At 36.5% G+C, this 20,779-nt stretch overlaps 1 pseudogene across 1 annotated transcript in view; it reads left to right on the plus strand.

The window, feature by feature from the left end:
* The window catches only part of LOC311581752 (large ribosomal subunit protein uL1-like), a 71,412-nt pseudogene that overhangs the window by 17,115 nt on the left and 33,518 nt on the right, over positions 1-20,779 (plus strand). Inside the window, exon 3 of the transcript XR_014783546.1 lies at positions 6,185-6,296. The product of XR_014783546.1 is annotated as a large ribosomal subunit protein uL1-like (transcript). The remainder of the gene's footprint in view (positions 1-6,184; positions 6,297-20,779) is intronic.

Genomic DNA, 20,779 nt, shown 5'->3' on the forward strand with positions numbered 1-20,779 from the left:
TTGTTTGCTGATCAAAAATACTCTATAGTTTTGTTTGAGATTTTCTTTTTGGCTGAACTGATAACGTAACTCAGCTCTCTTTAAAATAGTGTGGGTTGGGGAAGCCTAGCACAGATCTCTGAAGGACAGTTTCTAGTTTGCCTTTTGTGTAAATCTGTATTTTTCTTATGGCTTAATGTGAATGTTTATTTAGCTAAATTATAGGAATGAGACACCTTAAAAAGAAAAGTAGGTAGCAACTTTATCTTCTAAAACACACTTTTGAAATATACTATTTTCATTACTTTAGAAACTACAGCTTCTATTCTCCCATTTAATACCATTGATCTTACTAATAGGAAATGCTGAGAGAGTGTTCATAAATTCTGGCCATGCTGATGACTGGGATGAGAGATGGGTGTGTAGAAATGAGTTTTCCCATACATAAAGCCACCAAGTGAGAAAACTCTTATTAGTCATGCCAGGCAGGAAGAGTTAGTTGACTACCTCTGAAACACAGGGGACTGGATAGAGGAGTCCCAGGCTCTGGAACTGAGCACTGTTGTTTTAATAGGTAAACTGAAACACTGAATGTAAGTAACTCAGCTATGTCCTAAGGAACATACAGTATTTCCCAGGGAGATGGCTATACATTTGAAGAAATTCTTTGACCTTCACTTTTATATTCTCCCCTGTGTTATTTCATACTTCTTTCTTTGCTTCATTGCCTTCTAAATTTTCCACTTTCCACTTTTATTTGGTTGTTTCCTTCATATGAATAATTACTGGAATTTTTTAACTTGTAAAATTTACTTGGTTTAGATATTTCTTACGCCAACAAATGTGAACCTTCATTAGCTATTTTGTTTAGTTTTAAAACTTATACCTGTTATATTTTGTGTTCCTCATTTCTGCAGTAATAATCTAAAATGCTATTTTAGACTACCAACAATGCTATTTATAGTTGAAATAAGATCTGGACTTTCCCCCCTCCATTTTATAAAAATAAACTTAAATTTAGAACAGTGGTATTACATATAAAATTATGTTGTGAAAGTATTGTACACTTAAGTAAGATTAACTTTTGCTCATTATTTTTACATGTGTTTTTAAAAATAATAATGTAAAAATTCCATCCATATCTGCACAATAAAGCATCTTACATGAACCACAACATAAAACAATGTTTCTTTTCCTCCTCCCCCTTCTCCTTTCATGTTGGGCCTTGTGCTTGCTGGGCAAGGGTTCTTAAACTGAGTACATGCCCAGCCTCTTTGGAGTCTTTAAGTGGCTTGAGACAGGTCGGTTACAGACGTCCTTGGTGCTAGAGGAATGAACTCAAGTGTTGTTTCAAAGCTAGTAATGTTTTAAAAAGTGAACAACATACCTAAATAGCCATAAGTAGTATATATGTAGTTTTATTTGTAATTTTCCAAAATAGAAATTGTGACAACCTTTGAAGAGAGCTTTCTAAAGGAGGAATATAAGAGCTGAAAGTGACATTGATGATTCCTTTAAATGATATTTATATTTTTCCTAACTCTAGAACTCTAACTTGAACCTGTACTTAAGCTTATATGGATGTCTCCATAAATAGCATACATGTGTAACTCCTGTCGTCCCTGAGAGGACAGCTGCAAGCTGTGAGGGTTGTGATGACTCAAGGACTGACTTCTTATCTAGACCTATGAATGCCATTTCTGCCTGCATTGCTATTAGATTGTGTTGTTTTCTTTTGCTAAAGTAGTAGCTAAATGTTACCACCAAGAAAAAAGACTTTCCTAAGTATTACCATGATTTGATAGTTTATTAATACTAATTGCCAGGTGTTTTTGTCTGTTGGGAGAGTAATAAGATGTTAAATACTTTTAATTTTTGAAGTGAGTTAATGAAATCTTAAAGATAATTGTTAGGGAACCATCTTAAAAGATTTGATACAGGAATTGAATTTTTCCTTAGCGTAGCCCTCTAAGTACAGAATAGGTATCGGATATTCTAAGTAGCTAGGTAGGCTTGTTAGTATATACTATAGTTGGTTATATGATGCCTAAGCAAATACTGAACCGAGCCATTTGAGATTGAGGGTTTTGTGGTTATTATTTTTCTTCAGTTTTATTCTTCTTAATGCCAGAAATTCACTAAATAAAAGTGGTTTTTTGTTGGTGGTGCTTTTTTGTTTATTTGTTTTTCTCAGTCTACTAAATATGGAGCTAACCAAATGGCTCATGGGTGAAACTGATTGTCTTCAAGGCTGATGAACCTGTGCTCAATCTTGCGACTCACTGGGCAGAATGAGAGAACAGACCTGCAGGTTCTTTAACTTCCTCGAGCAGACCATAGATTGCACACACATCAACATTTATTTGTGGACACACAAACATATACATTTAAGAAAATGAATGTTTTAATGCACTGACTGCTAGTCTTGCACGTGGGAGCTGATGAATTAAACATTCCTTGATAGACTTAGTGGTTATTCATGACAATTATCTGTCACTAATATATACTTAAAAATCTGGCATTATGAATGTGGTGAGCAAGTTAGTGTTGCCAAACAATACTTAATCTGCCTTTCTAATTTGTAGATTTAATTACTATATAAGCTTAATGATGCAGTACTGTTAGAATGAAAGTTTTTTAATGCAAAATGCATGTTAAAACAATGTAGACTAGGGATTCATTCAGCACAAATACTAAATGTAAACTTATTGTCTATACAGACTTACAGTTTCCCATGATTAGAGAGATTATTGAATAAATCCCATTAAGTTACCTTTCATTTGTGGGTAATATCAGAATCTTGTTAGAAGACACAAAACAGTGTGATACTGTATCATAAGTTGTTACACTCAGTGATGTCTTACAAGACTGATCACAATTTTGGATTTCTTGATTTATTTTTATTTTTATTTTTTGCCAAAGAATGAAACTCTTGAAAAATACAAATGCTTATGCAATGCAAGAAATCTTTAAGTAAGGGGAAATTTACAGAAAAAGTTAAGAGATGTCATCATTGAATATATAAATTAATATCCAATGTCATAAAACAGTACCACTTGTAGTCATAATTTCCAGAGTTAGTAGGTGTATATTTATTGGCTTTAATGTAAGAATGACTGTACGTTAGATGTAGATGTCAGTTCAGTACCAAGGTGCATAAACACTGTATTGCCTCACTTTGAGAGTCTGATCTGGCGTGTGCTCATCTTCTGCTGTCCCCAGCTTCCTAAGCTGCAGCTACACTGTTCCAGTCCGTTGTGTTCTTTCTCTTGCCTCAGTTCCTTCCTCTGCACAGATGAATGTTCTTATTTCATGTTTTTCTACTTGTAAACACATAACATCTTTGCATACTTGCACACACGCACAAGCATGCACACTCATATTTTTTATTGTTGTCTGGTTCTGAACAGAATTTCCTTAGAAATTCTTTATTCCTTTTAGGTCATTCTATAGCCTCATTTGTCCTGATACAGGAATCACATGTCCACCACGTGAAATGCAGAGGGACCAGCAGTAAATGATCAGAACTTGTGCCAATGAACTAGGAAGTATTCCAGGATACAGTGAATAAGACAGTCCCAGAGAAGTTAAGCAGCAGCCAGGTAATCTTCAAAGGAAATAATGACCAGTTTAAAGTATACTAATTGACATTAGTATTTGTTTCAATGAAACATACTTTGTATTTTGGATTTAGTTTAATTGTAAGATCTTATACACAGAATTTGATTCTTCCAAAATATGATTTTTTTTAAAGATTAATGATTGTCAGTTTGCTTTACTAAATGCCTCACTTGTAGAAAGGCTAGGAATGATGCTTCTATATACCTTATTTCTCCTGGGTGCATCTACTGGTCTTTCAAGAACGTTCTCTGTGGTGCCATAGAAATGGTTATGACAAGAATATGTTGCTGCCTGGGCCTTGAGTATTGGTGGCATTGATAAAATTGTAAATATCATGTGGCAAGCACTGTTCACAGTGCTTTGTTGTGTCTGTCACAACTTAATTATCACAATAGCATTGTGAAATAAGTGGCACCCTACTTTTAACAAGTGAGGAAACTGAGGCACCGACAGAGTGAGTTACAAGGAACTTCTCTGTAAGTGGCAGGGAGTCTAAAGTAAGAATATAAATTACCAAGGCTCACATGATGAGAGACCAAGCAGTTTGAGTTGAAAGGCCTGTGGAAGGCATATGAAGTATACTCTCCACAAGCTGAGGACATGAAATACAAGGAAGATGTAGAGAGAAACACTGAAGTGCAAGGCGGGTACATGCCCTCAGAGTGTCTAGAGTAGCTGCAGTGCTGCAGGTAGAGGTATCTAGAAGAGTATAGTGAGAAAATAAGCTGGAATATCTGGAAAGTTTGAAAATGCAAAAATAGATTTTGAAACTTAATAGCAAGCTACAGTTTTAAAGAGTGTTGAATTATAGGTTAAACTTATTATGCAGACATGTTTTGTGTCCCTTCAAAGCTGCAAAAAAGGGACAGCACTCTTGCTGCATCTGTAAATAGGCTGCTATCTGTTTTCTTTTTGTAGTTGTAAAGAATTATTCATGCCAGCACAGTTAATGAGCTTTAGCAGCTGTTGAATGAAATTATATATTCTGTTCAGTAAGGGTTTTCTCGTAATACCATTCTTTCTGCCTGCCTTGGTGTCTTTAACACCAGGCTACTTCTAAGTCATAATGTCCAACTTCTTCTCCAGAGTCTGGCTCTGGGTCAGTCTGGACCTTTGGGTCAAGTTAGCCATGGTGGGATGTCATTTTTCTGTACCATGATTCCTCTCTTCAAGCTTTCTGAAAAATTCTAGGGATAACCATTCATTTTTATAAAGGTTTTTTTGAAACAGAATCAGGAGCTGCCAAGTTTGTATAGGAACTTTGAGTTTCTAGGTAAAGAACATTACTTTCGTAGACTGTGGGGTGAAAGAGCTGAGTGAGACTTGATTTTCCCCTCCAAGATGTTTCTCTGTTGTACCCTGTCTTAGAGTTTCCTGGATAGGCTTGTTAGCAGTCCCATCTATTATTTATTGCAGGGATTTAAGCCTTTCTTTTTAGTAATGAGAATTGAAACTAGGACCTTGGGCATGGTAGACAAGTGTTGTATATCACAACCCTATCCTCATCCCTGAATTCAAACTTTAACATTTAGTCTTCCTTAAATATTTCTCTGAGATGACCACGTTTCTCTAATTCTTAGAAAAGAAAGGCAGTTGAGTGTCACCAGGAAGTAACTTCTCGTTTTGCCTACCTGTCCTGGGTCTGTCCTCTGTGGGATCTGCCTCCTTGGTATAGTTGATGGCTATAGCCCTTGCTTTCTGCTAGATACCCCATGTTGATAACCAACATGTACGTGCTCAGGAGTTAAAACTAAGCTGGGAATTCTTTGTGTTCTGAATGCCCCTCTGCAACAAAAACATCTGATTCTTTTTTTTTTTTTCCTTCTTCCACTGAAAACCACTTTAAGGTTTTTCTACAAACATGTTGCCATGTATTTACCATAAGAAAAATATTTGGTAAACATATTTGACTGTCTACTGTGTAAAAACAGATCTGTTTTCACCCTAAATCCTGGTGAAGTGTTAATTTAACAAATTAAGTTATATTTCAGAAATAAACGTAAGAAAAGCAGAAAATAAGCACATGAAGCAAGGTAATTTATGAACAAACATACATATACACAACTACAGTTTTTTGTTTGGTTTTTGAAGACAGGGTTTCTTTATGTAGCCTTGGCTGTCCTGGACTCACTTTGTAGACCAGGCTGGCCGTGGAACTCACAGAGATGCACCTGCCTCTGCCTCTCGAGTGCTGGGATTAAAGGTGTGTGCCACCGTGCCTGGCCAACTACAGTTTCTTAGTCTCTGATTTTCTATTTATTTGCATCCCTGATTATGGCTCTTCCATAAATGCCCAGTTGTTAATTGTTCAAGCATTTTACCTGTTGGTCAGATTAAGTGCAAATAATCCAATGGTACTATTCTGATTATACTCAGTCACTGTAGTAGTTACTTTCATTCTTTCTGTGATTAAATACCAGGCAAGGACCAAATTGAAGGCCTTATTGTGGGCCACAGTTTGAGGAAATAGTCCATCATTGTGGCAGGAGTATGAGGTAGCTGGTCACATTATACCTACAGTCAGAAAGTAGAGAAAGATGAATCTTAGACCTTACCTTAGACCATTTTTTTTCTTTTTGCTCAGCCCAGGACTCCAGCCTGTGATACACTGTCACATACAGTCAAGAGTGGGTCTTCCATCTTATTTAACCTAATCTACAAAAGAAAAAAAAAATCCCTTACAGAAGAGCATAGAGGTTTGTTTCCATTTTAAATTCTATTAAGCTGACAGTCAAGATTACTGTTACAGCTTAAATCTGCTTTTAAGCTATGACAGTGTATGGATACTTTGACAATCTTTTCACTTTACATACCTTTTGATGGGGAAGTAATTTCAACAATGAGTGAAACACCCCAGTCAAAACAGACACCATCCAGTCTTTCTATAGCTTAGTCTCTGTTGATATTTTTAAGAATATGTTAAAAGTAATAGTCTGGAGGCACTCACGTGCTTTGTAGTAAGAACATCTGACACATAGACCACTTGGAAATACCACTTAACATGTTATCAAGTACTCTGTTGCTATCTCAGCCAAACTTATTTCTGAATTAATAAGACTCTGCTATGGTTTACAGATCTCAGAGATATGTAATACTGTATATTCAAGGACTGCTTCAGAAGTAGTATTTAAGTAGCTATAAACATTTGTTCTTCTAACATGGTAGGCATTTAAGATAATGACTGTCGTCCTTGGCACTGTGTAGCATAGTGAGAATACTGGCTTGCTGACTAAAACAAATGGCTGCTAAAATGTATTATTAAATTCCAGCTTGTCTTACTAGCTAGAAATTTTTGCTTTTTTCTTGTATACAGTTTTGTATCTTTTTATTAAATGAATATTTTTCAACTCTAGCAAATAAGAACTATATTTTTCTTATCATGATTATGTTTCTCACCATTTATATGTTTTTAAACTAGTACTTGAAAGAGTCCTACTGTGTGTGCACAAATGCATATGCTCATCTAAAACTGCCTTAGTTAAAGTCTCAGTGTCTAGAATGTACAAGGCCCTGGGGCTTCATTCCTGAGTATTACAATAAATACGATACTATTCCTAACTGTTCTACCTGAGTCACCACTGTGAGACAATCACATCATCAAGTAGTGCTGACTTCATTTCAGTATTTCCTTTAGGTGACTATTTGGGAGACTCCCTTCCAATAGAGGAAGTGGTTTGATGAAGGCCAGTGTTTTCATTTCAGATCCTTCATATCTCTGGAAAGCTGCATCCTCTGTAAAAAATAGAGTTGTATGTGTGCCAGAGTGTAGCTCTGACATTCATCAGGGAGGAGGGGAGGTCACATAATGCTTTGTGTCTTTCAGCAGTAATCCTCCCATCTGGCAAGAATTGGACAGGAAGTATTTAACAATGGGATTTTATAAAATTCAATGTAGTAATGAGTGTTTTTATATTTGAATGGATCTAAGGAAGTTTTTTTTTTCTCCCTACCCCTCAAACAGGAAGGGCACTTAAGGGTGAGGGTGTCTGTGGACTTGGGAGCACTTGCCTACTTTATTGGACTTTGTATAATATTTTTCCATTTTATCATGTCCATGAAAGGAAGAAAGAGTTGTAGTAGTCTCTTCATACTGGTCTCAAATAGATTGCATAAGGAAGTTAGTAAGGAAGTAACTGTCTCTTAGGTAGGTGATCTCACCGTCAACAGAGGTCTTATAATGTCTTCAACTATACCAGAAACAATGGAGTTATTGTCTTTCCTATGTGTGCTGTAAGACTTGGTAGTTTTACAAGCTCTACAGACAAAAAAGATATTCCTGCTTGCCCCTCACTCAAGTTCTCCAAGGCAGCTGCAGACAGAAGTTTCTTCGTGCTAGTGCCAGAGAGTTGGTACACAGAGGACATCCACCAAGGAACAAAATGAGTCCTTTTCCTCCAAGACCTATAAAGTTACAGGTTTTGGACACAAGGCTGGGTCTTCACTAGCCAGTAACCCTTGTCAGTAGCACAGAAAGTGAGGGAGGTCACAGCTAAAGAGGATCAAGAGAAGGCGGAGGAGGCAGAGATTCAGAAGGCATGTTCACCATAAACCTGGCTATGAAGACAGCCTGCTTCACTGAGGACCAGCTAAAAGGTCACAAATATGAGGTGGAAAATATTCATTTTGTGGCATTTTCTTCCTAGTGTTTAGATAAAGTCCTAATAAAGGCACCAAAAAAAGACGATGATTGGGGGACCTCACGAAGAGAACTCACTTTAGGATTCCACAGCTATTAAGTATACTAGGATGTTTTCTTGATATCTGCTTTATCTGTGATCCTGTCTTGTCAGTTGCACCATGACCTTAAAGTACCTAGAGCCCATAAAAGATCTAAAACACCTTTTTATAAAAATTTCTGACCTATTATTCCTTTTACTCTTTTTTCTCAAGTGTTATAGATTGTCCTGACATTTCAGATTGTGGGGGAGGGTGCTTTTAGGAAGGAATTAATCCCCATAATTTAATTTTCCAGATAAGTGAATTATATCCCATTTAAAACTAAAACAACTAAACAAAACATTATATATTATATGTGTGTGTATATAATATACATATATAATCATATGTATGTATATATAGTTTCTAAAGTATTAATATTTTTTGGCTTCTCTAATGAAAGAAATAGACCCCCTTTCCAGCAGTGTTTTGGTAAGTTAGACTATAACTATAAACAGTTCTTGTGCTGTGCCTATTGAGTGCATTGAGGCCTCTGATGTTTGTGCTTGGAACTGTAATTGCTATGACTGAATTGTGCCTTTAAGACATGGATACTGTGCCTGCTACTAATCTACCCCCACAGCACTAAAACTGTCAGTAAAGGTTCCATAAATACTTGGGTTGATTGCTAAGGATAGCATGATTGTCCCTTAATGTTGTCTTTTTCAGTCAGTGTTACTCAGGTTGGGCTTAATGGCAATGAAAACACCTTTTTTTCACTTGAATTGCTCTGTTGCCCCGGTTGGTCCTTTCCTGTCCTTTCATTACCTGAATTTGAATAGGTTCTTAAAACTATCCTTAAGCTTCACAAGAGCTATGTCTTTTATACTACATGGGCAATTTCTTGGACACACTGCCTAATAGTGACATTAACTTGGTTCATTGTGTTAATCAATCCATGTCCTGTGGACCCCAAGTCACACATCCAACATAATTGTGCTGTTTAAAGTATATATCCAATTGAGGGAACCTTTATTCTCTAGTTTAACTGGCCATTTTAACACAAGTTGCCATGTTACGCAGGAAATGTCCAGGCAACATGCAATCAGTGAGGGCTGGAGTTCAAGACTGATGAGTTTGTGTTAGTATCAGTTCCTTTGGGGCATATTTATGCAGCACTTAGGACTCTCCCTGTGTCAAGATTCCAACTAAACTCCTCCACAAGGACTTCTTGAGAGACTTGTTCAAATGTGCATTGTATAACACATTTTCTCTTGTCTATCCACTCACTAATCATATTCAAAAAGAGGAAATGAGAATCAACACCCAAATTATATAAATTTCCTCTTACCTTCACTCTTACACCTTTAAAAAATTAAAAACATGATTGCTGCTCTAAGGCAGAGGCTTTCAGATGTGTGCTCACTCATTTTGTAAGTATTGGGTAATCTACTACTCTAAGTAGGACTCTGCTAATGGTTGGTGGTGCAGCTGTGACCAAGTCAGGTGCTGTCCTTGCCCTCCTGTGCCCATTGCTGCCAGACACTAGAAGGTTGGCAGAAGGAGTGAGTGAGGAGCAGTTGCTGAATAGGTAGGTGGTGGATAGACCAGAGCTGAGAAATTGTGTGTGCTGAAGTGGAAGCTGTTCAAGTTGCTGAGAGTCTAAAATTAAATGCTGTGTCAAAGTCTAGACAGATTGGGAAACTGGTAGAACTGTGAAAAAAAAAAAAACCCCAAGAAACGAATTTGGAGCAGCTTGCTTTTTAAAGCATTTAATAGTAATATTAATAGACTTCTCATGTCAGTAATTCAGGTGCATACTTGAGATAGCTTTCACAGTCCAGTCTATATGCTCTAAAAGTGGCACTGCCATGTGAAGTAAATGTCCTTGAACTTAAAACTGCCATATTAAGAATTTTGATTCTTTTACTAAGGGGAAAATCCTAGCAGAACAATGAGTCAATCTTTTACTACATTGCCCAAGTTTGATATTCTTTAGAGAGTTTTCAGAGAATTGCTTATGCAATACCCATTTTGCTCACTGTTGCCTCAGAGGGTTCATATTAATCATCTTCTGAAAGTTTTTTGTTTAGGTGTACACTATACCTGAGCTGACTTCTGACTCAATCAGTCCCGTTTACAGGTCTCAAAAGGGCTGTTGGTGAAAAACCACAGAGTAATTAGCCCAGGTCTCCAATTTAATCCTACCTCTCACTCAGCCCATTCTCCCTTCTCCAGTGCAGCTTATTCCTTAGACTGCACTGTTACAACCCTTTAAAGGCTGGGGAAAAAGAATAGTCTTTGGTCCTTTCAAGGTTACTTCTTTCAGGGGTTTGGTTCTAGGTGCCCACCTATGCTCCACTTTCTAGGGATGCTAGGCTAGAGTATTTTTGGTCAGATTTAGGTCTGTATGAAACCCAGTTGCCCAGAGGAAAAGTAAATGTTTCCTTTTGTCAACACTGCTATTTTCTGTCCTTCTTCCTTTGTTTCTTGATGGTCTGTTTGCTTCCAGACTCCTTTTAATCTCTTATTAATGTATACATAAGTTGCACATATATGTATGTCGCACAGAGATGTGAAATGTCTAGATGCAATTAGGTAGATAAGTAAAAATGCCAGATAAACATTTGTTTCATTTATTTTCCTGGTCAATATATCACTTTAATAAGATATGGCCTTACCTGACCTCCCTGTCTAAAATAGGCTTTCCCAGCTGATACCTTGACATTTATCATCACTGTAAAATTATATATTTAATAATTAACTATATTTGTCTCTGCGTGGGTATCATGATGCTAGGAACTCAGATCTCTGTTACCTAGAAGAGTGGATCTTTTGCGTTTTGAAACTTGAGGTATGCCTTAATGAAAGTTGATAATAATCTCTTTTTTAGCTGAATATGTGTTAAAGTTTTTTGTTTCCCAGTGTGGCACAAATAGTGAATGAAACCGAGACTCATTCTCTAGACTGTTCATGCTATGTCTCAGCACAGCAAGATACTTAGTATGTCTTTACAGAGGAAACAGAATGAACATAAAGGACAGTGCACAGTGCAATTCTTCCTGAGCGTGTCAGCCTTGTATCAGAGTAAAGAACAGTAGGATAGCAAACCTAGTGTGGTGAACCCTTGAGGAAGCTGGATGTTTCATGTCAGTCAGGCAGTCTTTCTCCCCTGTACTGCTAATATCAACCAGTTAAAGAAATGAGTAATTTGATTTTAAGTTTTGTTTCTTGGCCCAATTCTAAGGTAACTGCTCATTCCTGATGGTATAATTAGTGTTGATTCATTTTTCCTTCCCTGTGGGAGGATTAGTAGGGACACATAACTTGCATATTTGTAAGTTCATTCTTTCAGCCTCTCAGATATCTCTTGCTGCCAAGGACACTTCAAGACTGGGCTTAAGCAATTAGATTTGGAGCCAGTCAGGGTTTTGTGTATGTATTTGGACTTCTCCACTTTCTGATGGGTTTGAGAGGAAACATACAGTTCCACATGAATTTTCAGTGACAGAATTACAACTTTTGCTAAAGTTTTTTGTTTGTTTGTTTTTTAGTGGAGAGGAAGAAGAGTGAACTGGGATAGAAGTTTTGATGTTTCTTTGCCACAGTGCCATTCCTCAAAGGTTAAATTTTCTAGTGGAAATAAGTTTCTAACTTTAATATAATGGGAAAGGTAAACTGGTAGATTTAATGTTTTTCCATATGACAAAAATTTTGTTTCTCACTGAGACAGTGTCCAAAGTATTCCAGTTCTGGTTTGTTGAATAAGCTTAGCACATTCTCTTCACTTAGTTCCCCTAGGTTCTGTTTTTCATCAGAAGAAAACACTGTGTCATGTTAATATACAATAGCCACAAAAACCTGCCCTGGGATACTTCCCTCAGTGCTGTGATGAGAGATCACTGTCAGGTTTCCTAAAATACAAGGCACTCTCTGAGCTGTTTTCACCAAATATAGTAGGTTACCTGAGAAATGTTTGCATTGCTGTTTCTCTTTTAAAGCAACTGATTATTGGGTAGTGGCAAACATATTTATCTCCTTAAGAATAACTCAGAATACTGAGGCTGTGAAATCTCAGTCCTTCATAAAAAGTTACTGAAACATTGAGAAAGTAGTAACAATTCTATAAAGGAAGCATGCTTTACCCCATCCCTCTGTTAAAACATAAATGTTTTAGGTTTTTACACGTCCCTTTAGTACTGGTCCATTTTTGTAGATATTGAAAGTAACAGTATACTTAACAGTGTACTTAAAAGGGTATACTTTAAAAAGGTTATAAATAGATATCATATGAAGACTTAAGTGAATATGTTATATTGACAACAACACATTATGCCAAATCATTCTTGAAATTGCTTTCGTTTTGACTAATAGTCTCATGTAGGTGATTTTTCTATCTGCTACCATGATAAATTATCTCTAAAACATTAAATAGTGAACATAGGATTTTTGTTATTGTTGTTTGCTTAAGTATAATAGATATGTAAGCCATGCCAGGAGTGTGTGTGTGTGTGTGTGTGTGTGTGTGTGTGTGTGTGTGTGTGTGTGTGTTTTATTAACTACAAAATGCAAACTCAAAATATTTTATTGACCTCAGTTTTGATCACTATTTAAACCTGGTGATCTGTGCATTTTGTTATTTGGCTTTTTCCTCTGGTAAGACATATGCTTATAGCTCTAGCAGCACGCTTTTAAAAATTATTTATTTGTTGGTTTGTTTGTTTTTGGTTTAATAGAGAGATTCTCTGTGTACCCTTGGTTGTCCTGGACTGGCTTTGTAGACCAGGCTGGCCTCAAACTCACAAGGATCCACCTGACTCTGCCTCCCTGAGTGCTGGGATGAAAGGCGTATGCCCCACTCCCAGCTGGCATAAGGCATTTTTGATTGGGCAATTGCCTGTTGTAACATTGATTGGCAGCAGTTTATAAAGACATTGCATGATCTCCTGAGAAGTATACACAATGCCTACCCATGTAGAAGATTGGGCAGTCTAATGAATCAAATAAGGTTTGATTTTTGCTCATTATGACTTTAAAATTTTAAAGTCAGTATAATGCAGAGATAGTTGTTTTGTCATTCACAAGTTGATAAGAACCAAAGTGCTCTAATAGAAAAATAAGCTGAGGATATTAAAGTTTAAACAAATGGGAAAATAGCAGCCATGTAACAGAGGAAGCATATTGGTAAGTTTAGCTTTATACAGTCACATCCATACTTTGGGTTAGACTTGGTCTAAGTAGTGATGTTGTTGAGTTTAGGTATGCAACTTTGCTATTTGTTTCCATTTTTGTCTTATGTTTTTTTAGTATTTTCTTTCCTGCCTTTTATTTTTATTTATTATTTCTTAAGGGGGACATGCCTGCCATAGCATGTGTTTGCAGGACAATTTTATGGAGTGGGTTCTTCCCTTTCATCTTTACATGGGACCCAGGGGTTAAACTCAGGGCATTAGGATTATACAACAAACACTTTGCCTATTGAGCCCTCTCACTAGCTCTCTGCCCTTTTTTTATGTTAAATATTTTAGCATTTTAATTGTGTTGCCTTTTTTAAATGCTATATTTCTCTGGTATATTTGTAATAGTCACTCCAGAGGTTATAATATGCTGCTGTAATTTACTACAATCAATTTGAGATCATTGCTAAATCAACCAATTAAATTAGTACTGAGTGATCACTTGCATTCATTCACTTTCAGGCTGTCTCCATCAAACATCACCACAGAATGATCCCTCAGGTCTGCCTTCTAAAAGACAGAACTAAGCATATGAAGTTATTTACAACCCCACAGATTTATTTACGGCATTTGAAATCATTTATAGCATCCATGCCCTGTTTACAGTACTTTTGAACTGAAGTTTGTGTGTTCTCTCCTGTTTAGCTAGGCAGCCACTGTGTGGCAGTGTCATCCACCAGCATTGGAAGCTCCACTTGAGCTCACTACAACAGTGTGGAGCTCCTTTCCCTCCCTGCAGGCCAGAGAAGCAGCAGTGGTTTGGGTTGCAGTGACACCTGCTGGCACTTTGTTTTTTATTTTCTTTAGATCACTTTTTGAGTAGGAATCATTTAATCCATTAGAATGTCATAAAAAGGCCTCCTTTTTCTGTTACCACATGTTCTTATACAGTGTATTTCTGAGCCACAGCTTTGCTAGAAGCAGCAACCAACACTTGGCTTTTGCATTTGGCTTGAGAGAAAGATCTGTCCACTTCCTATAGGGAGGATTAGGTAAAAGAATGAAGACACTGTTCTATGGTAAAATTAGAAATGTCTGTATCACAGTATCACAAGAAATACTTTAAGAATAGGTACTCTGAGAGAATGTGCCTGGTCATCAAGTGTCGCCATGTTATTTTGTCATTACATCTGAGGGTACTCAAAGACAAGTTCAGCTGTTTTATTCCATTTCTGGTGAAGCTAGAGTTTTCACATGAGTGCTGAACAGTGAAAGCATTTCAATCACAGAGCACTGATGTGATCTTTAAAGCTGTATAAATGTTGCCGAAATAGGTTTCTCTTTTTAAAAATTAATACTGACAATAAGGTTAAAATCATATTTAATACTCAGCCCATCCTTTCTCCTTTTTCTAGTCATATCACTGCTATCACTTTACTGTGGTTTCCAGATACCCTGTCCCAACAGCTCACTCATGAACATATTTTATTGCTGGATTGTAGACTTGAAACACAATAGCTAGTATTTGTCAGACCGAAGAAACAGAATAGTCTCAGTATTTTAAATCATGTCACTAACAATTTGGTAATGCATTACAGTGACAGTTCTTTCTAAAGTTGCTCTAATATGCCTGTAATTAATGTTTAGAATTTAACTAAAAAACTGATAGGACTATGATTTTCCAGTTAAATTTAAAAAACGTGCTTAACTTCTGTCGTTGTCCAATAAATGTTTCAGTTTGGCAATGCTCATCAAAATACCTCCCATTTGGCCACTGGCACACTCAGCATCATAACAGCTGGCAGAACTAGCTAACTTTTTAACATAAGACCCACACTTGGTTATTGTGACTAACTGTGTCCAAATGATCTTTGCTTACAGTTCATGTGGAGAGAGGATAGAAATTGGCTGCAAGGAAAGAGTATTTGAACATTTTTCATTTACATCATTGAAAAGTCATATATATTGTCACTTCACACCTTCAATAAAATTATAATTAATATAGTAATAAGACATTAAAACAATAAAATAATAAAAATAGCAAATCTCTCCTTCTATTTTGGACTAGGGTATTGTACTCAGATTTTCAGGTTTGGCAGCAAGCACTAAGCATTTCATAATGTCTGGTTGTTTTATACACAGGTGTGTGTGTATTTGTTTGTTTGTTTGATTTAAACTTAGATTTCCCATACTTAAAACACCAATAGGAAATTATTTAAAAATACATGAGTCAATTACAAGTTCATCTTTTTTCTTCCCTTTGAGCACATTAGTTTAAAAAGAAAAACAGTTAAGCATAGAAGAGAACACGGCTGGGGGAGGAAGAGATCAAGAACCCAAAGTTTATGGAAAATGTGATCAGATGTATTACATTAGTAGGATGGCCTCCTCACCTTAATCTATTACAGCATTTCCCAGAATAATGCCAGGAGCTTGTCTGTTCCGTACACTATAGAATGTACCAAGTCTTAGTTTTAAACAGGATGAGTTCAGTTATGGCAAGAATCTAGACAGAACATTCCATCAAGCAGAGATTCAATGTAGGTAGCACTTCTAGCTGGGAGAAGGGAACTTTTATTTTGAGATGAACATGAGAAGTTAATTAAACAGACATTTGGACTTTTTAAAAAGTCTTTTTGGAACTAAGAGTATTTTCATTAAACTGGGGGAACTCTGTGAATTATTGAGTTCACAACAACATACTGCTGGTTATGCATATATTGTAACACTGTAGTGAGGTGCTCTGTACTGCAGTTAGCATCCAGGTAAGTGCAACCCAACTAGAATAAGAACATTTAAGGTGGGACAAATAAAAGTTGCTGTTAAATAAAATGAGTACTATTAGGTTTTCTTGTGATTTCTTCTTAGTTGTTCCTTGGAAGTTTCCATGTTCATTGTTCCTCAAAGATTCATTTGTTACATTTCATAAGTTTACATTTGGGGTTAAAACGAGGGGTCAATGATCCTCTACTCTTAAAAAAAAATGTATATAGTAGGGATGGCACATGTGTGCCAAGCTATACATGTGGAGGCCAGAGCACAACTTCCTAGAGTCGGTTCTCTCCTTCCATTTGGTCCAGGGGATTGTACTCAGGTTTTGGGTTTCACAGAAAGCACTGTTACTCACTAGGTCATCTTGCCAGCCCAAGTGTTCTTTTTCTACACTGGCAAGATGAAAGTGAAATGGAAGGTCATAGGCAGCTTAGCCTAAGTGAGATACATGCACAGGAAAGGAGCAGAAGGTGCAGTAGCTAGGAGATAAGTTCTTTGTATCTGGTACAAGAAGCCACTGCCTATCTAGATGGAAGGTTCCTTAGGAATTAGGAATGCCCTCGGCTAAGTACTGGTATACAAGATAAGTCAAGCTGCAAAATATTTGTTTCTTGTACATCATTTATATAATTACTATAAGGAGTTTAAACATGAAGATTAGGAAAGGCCACTGTACATCTTGAGATGTTAGATGTACTGTGCTCTACTGGGAATGTTAGAAATCAGATGGTGGCAAAAAAATTTTTTTAGGAGGTAGGAGACATCATGTTAGGTTTGTGGCTTAAATTTTTCAATCCAGTTGTTAGCACAAAGGGAATGAGTATAAGGAAAGCACAATAAAATAATATAAACATAGATTCTTGTCAAGTTTGATTAGATTTAATGCATACTTGAATGCGTTTTTATTTAGAACTGAAAATAGTCAAGTTTTAGTTTCTGTGAAGCTTTTGTGAAGGATAAAGACCAGATTCTATGTAACTATAACGAAAGTTATTTTACTGTCTAGTTCTTACTAACTGACTGGCTTCAAACAGTTTAAATTCTTAAATGATTGTTCAGTATTCAGAATTATTAAGGCTGTTTCCTTTCGTTCTTGTCCATTTTTAAACTGTTCACATGGACTTCTCTGCAGTTATTTTCACCCTGACTTTTCTTCACTTGGAATCCATCATAGGAATAAAATTTTAAAATGAGGTGGTTATCAGGGCAGGTTAACTTGTCACAAGTTCTTGCTGTCACTTAAGAAATATTGGTTATAATGTGATCAGTTCTCCTCGCCATGAATACCATAGAAAACTAAACCAGCTGTACTTTGAAGTAGAGGGTAATTACAAAGACTTTTTCTGAAACTGTTGTAATTTTTCTTACTGTTCTGTTTTCTTGTTTGTTTGTTTTAAGAAATTTAAAACAAATAATTATCTTGAATTCATTAAATTGCCAGACATTAGATAGCACCACTCATATATCTATTCTTTCTATATTTATTGTTTATACTATAAACTTTGGCTCCATGCTGTAGATTGTCTTCAAACAGAATGACATTGAATGAAACTAAATTCAACTTCCCAAATAACTTGGTTTCATAGAGAGAGAGAGAAAATATAATCATGATGATAATGAACTATGAGTTGGTAACAAGCATGCAGGGCATAGTGATGTGGAAAGGGCAGAATAGTTGGGTCCTCCAGGAGGATTGAGCACAGATTTAGTAAAAAGTCAGTGGGGGCTCCTTTGGAAGAGAAATGCTTGATTTGGGATTTGAGACAGTGTGGGGCTAGCTAGAGAGGTGACCAGAGTGCAGAAACAGTTGGGAAGAATGGGCTTCTTGAAACTCTGAGAAGGCATTCCCCCCGGTACAACAGAAGTCTAATAAGCAGCAAGCTGGCTTTGTGAGTTTCTGGTCCTGACTCTGGGGGATATCAGCATTGACATATGACTTTTTCAGCACTTGCTTTGTCTCATTGGAAAACCTTATCACTAAAATCTGAGTAAGGAATTTCCTCAACACTCTGCTCTTCTCTTTGTATGTCCTCATATTTGTTCTTTGTAGTTTTAGTACAAAAATACATGGCATGCATGCCCATTTATACAGCCTGGCATTTATGGCACCTGTCTTTTTTTCCTAGCTCCTGGCTCACTAGCCTCATTTCTGACTCCTCATCTAACTGCTGAATTTTTAAAAGTCTTAGCTTATACTTTTTATATACTGTATCCTCTTCAGTATATAGTCCTCTTAAGTCCTCATAGCACATCTTCCTCTAACAACTTTACTTAATATTCAGTATTGTCTCAAGTACCATCTAATTCAGCTGTGTGTCTTGACCCAATACAGTACCTCCTACACTAAGACTGATGGATCTGTCCTGCATATTAGGTTGTGTTTTGAGGATAAGGATTGGTAGTATTCATTTCTCTTTCCCTAGCATTTTACACCATTGCTGGTGTGTGGCAAGTACATTTAAATGTTTGGCTAAGGCGTGAATGAGTGATTCATATCTGTTACTGAGTTGTAAGCCACTTTGGTTCACAGGTGGTGGTCTCAACATGTAGGCTTGTTTTGTGGTATTTAGTATCAGTGATGACTTTATTCTTCAATACCCAACAAATCAGTGTATCGAATGAATTCCTGGAACTGTTTCAGTCATTTATTGTTAGAGAGAACTTAAGAATTGACTGGCTCTGTTTATGGGCATGCATCCAGTTACAGATTTATTTATTTCCACATACAAGACTTTAAAATTTCCAGTATTATGTTATAATATTTAGTGTACCATTTCAGTGCATACAACCAACATGTTTACTCTACTCATTTGATAATTTATGAACTTATAACCCATAAATAAGATAACTGGCTATTGGTAATTAAACCTTCAAATCATCTATCTGCAGACACAGTTGAACAGTTGTTCTCCATTCTATGCAGGAGTGAAGCAGAACAAAATCATAGCTGAGACAGTGAGAAGGCAGACTTATTTTCCTGCAATTAGAGAGCAGAGTAATATAGAGCAAAGAAACTTCTAAGACCATTTTAGGAAAGCATAAAATATTATAGTTGAAACTTACTCAAATGCCTGGGTGTTTAGGGCCAAACCAGGAGATCCCAGGAAAATCCTGATATGTGCAAAACAGGAACTGAGCAGCCTGCAGCCTTTTCACCAGCTCAAGATCTAGAAGTTGAGATTCAGTCCCAAGGATACTCTGTTTTCTGTCTTCTGCTGTAACACATTATGGGATCTCCAGATGCTCCTGGGCTTCCTGAGGCTTGTGCTGCTCACCGCCAACCTGCTCTAGAGAGCACTGAGTGACAGATACTGTAAACATCCTACACTCTCAGCTGTGAAAAGTAAGAAAGCTGGGAGAAGGCTGTTTACTGTTTCTGCCTTGGAAATCAACTAGAGAAATGAATTTTAGATAGCCTGTGTCTTATAGTTGATCCTATCACTGGCCTGTTATGAGATCAGCTTTAAAAGGTAAAGGATGAACTAATTAATTCAAGCTAAGAAATGTAAGACACTTTGCAATATAGGTTATTTTTAAGTGTTTAAGAAGACCAGGTATAATGGGGTCTGCCTGTAATTCCAGTACTCAAGAGACTGAGGTTTTTGCATACAGAGTTTAAACCATATTGGGTACCATGGCAGAGTCCAGGCTAGCCTGGGCTACATCAAGAACCCTGTCTCATAAAAGAAAGTTTACTAAATACCCACAAGATGAAAATTTTATTAACTAGTATGAGACTATTATTTTATGGGCTGCTGTGGTAGCCCGGTGTATGAAAGCAATAAAATACTAAATGGATGCCCACCAATTTTCCATTTATTTGGCTAGCGTTATACACACTGAGTTTGTATTTCAATGATGTCTGGGACTTGCTACTTTATCAGGGATCAGAGGCAGTTTAAGATCCATGTGGAATGATATGACATACAGTATGACAAAAACCTGATATATAAAGACAATGTAATTATACATTTCCAGAAAAGGTAGGATTCTGGGATGCAGTTGGAGGACATACAAGAAGAGAAATTTAAGCAGAATCTATAGAACTTTCAGGTTCAATTTAAATCAGAAAAATAGCAACCTGTTTCTTTTTCCAGTAAATCACTTATATTAAATATTTATTCAACACCTCATCTAGAACTTGGACTTGTCCAAATATGAATCTTTTGCATTGAGCATCCTAGCAAGTATCTGCCACTAAACTACATCTCCAACCCATATTTAGCTTTTGTTCTAGTCAATATCAAATAAGTCTTTTTTATAGAGATAATGTAAATAAAGTATGTTCTCATACAGCAAGCTCTTAGGATGTTAAAATTCTTAATATATATATTTAGTATACATATTTATTCACATATATGATCTTGGCATACTAGCATGCTTCAGTCATTTAAACTAAAGACACCCTATTACTTTAAATACATTAGAGAAGCATTTTATTTTCTCCAATACCCAAAAGACAATCAAGTATTGCTTAAAAAAATAGTATTGCTTATGTAGATCTAGTAAAAATGTGTATAAATACACTGACCTCAGTATATGAGTTCAAGGAAGTATTTGAACAAACTGGTCTT

Source organism: Acomys minous, assembly GCF_964271855.1.
Source record: "Acomys minous genome assembly, chromosome: 13".
In the NCBI taxonomy this organism is placed as follows: Eukaryota; Metazoa; Chordata; class Mammalia; order Rodentia; family Muridae; genus Acomys; species Acomys minous.